This window comes from Egretta garzetta, unplaced genomic scaffold (assembly GCF_000687185.1).
Source record: "Egretta garzetta isolate BGI_Z169 unplaced genomic scaffold, ASM68718v1 scaffold27, whole genome shotgun sequence".
Lineage (NCBI taxonomy): Eukaryota > Metazoa > Chordata > Aves > Pelecaniformes > Ardeidae > Egretta > Egretta garzetta.
Genome location: NW_009260400.1, coordinates 546,445 through 546,891, shown reverse-complemented (window position 1 = coordinate 546,891; position 447 = coordinate 546,445). Strand labels below are relative to the sequence as shown.

The 447-nt window shown below is 68.9% G+C and overlaps 1 protein-coding gene across 1 annotated transcript in view; it reads left to right on the top strand.

The window, feature by feature from the left end:
* The window catches only part of SLC38A8 (solute carrier family 38 member 8), a 3,450-nt gene that overhangs the window by 2,560 nt on the left and 443 nt on the right, over positions 1–447 (top strand). The window lies entirely within an intron of this gene.

Below are 447 nucleotides of genomic sequence, written 5' to 3'. Positions count from 1 at the left end.
CCCGGGGTGGGGGGGCATGGCTGTCTGGGCAGGGGCAAGTGTGCCCCTGGGCAACGCAGGACGTGAGCAGGGGCACTCAGGTGGGTGACAAGGACTTGGAGAGGTCCCTCAGGGAGACCTGCCAGGGCGTGAGCCCGGGAATGCTGTCACAAGGCAAGGGGACAGCACGAGCCAGGGCGATGGGGACAGCGAGGGCACAGTCCCAGCCTGCCTGGGGCAGTTTGGGAAGGTACACGGTGCTGACGACCCCGCGATGGAGCAGCAGCAGTGTTTGGGGGTGAGTGCCACATCCTGGGCACTCAGTGTCCGGCCGAGGCGGGGGGCTGTGTGCCCAGGGAGAGGGGGACAGAGGGGTGCAGACCCACATGTCGCAGGGCTGGGGATGGAGCCAGGGAGGGGACAGGGGTGAGGGCATGTGGCAGTAGGGTGGGGGCTGGCGGGGGGTGG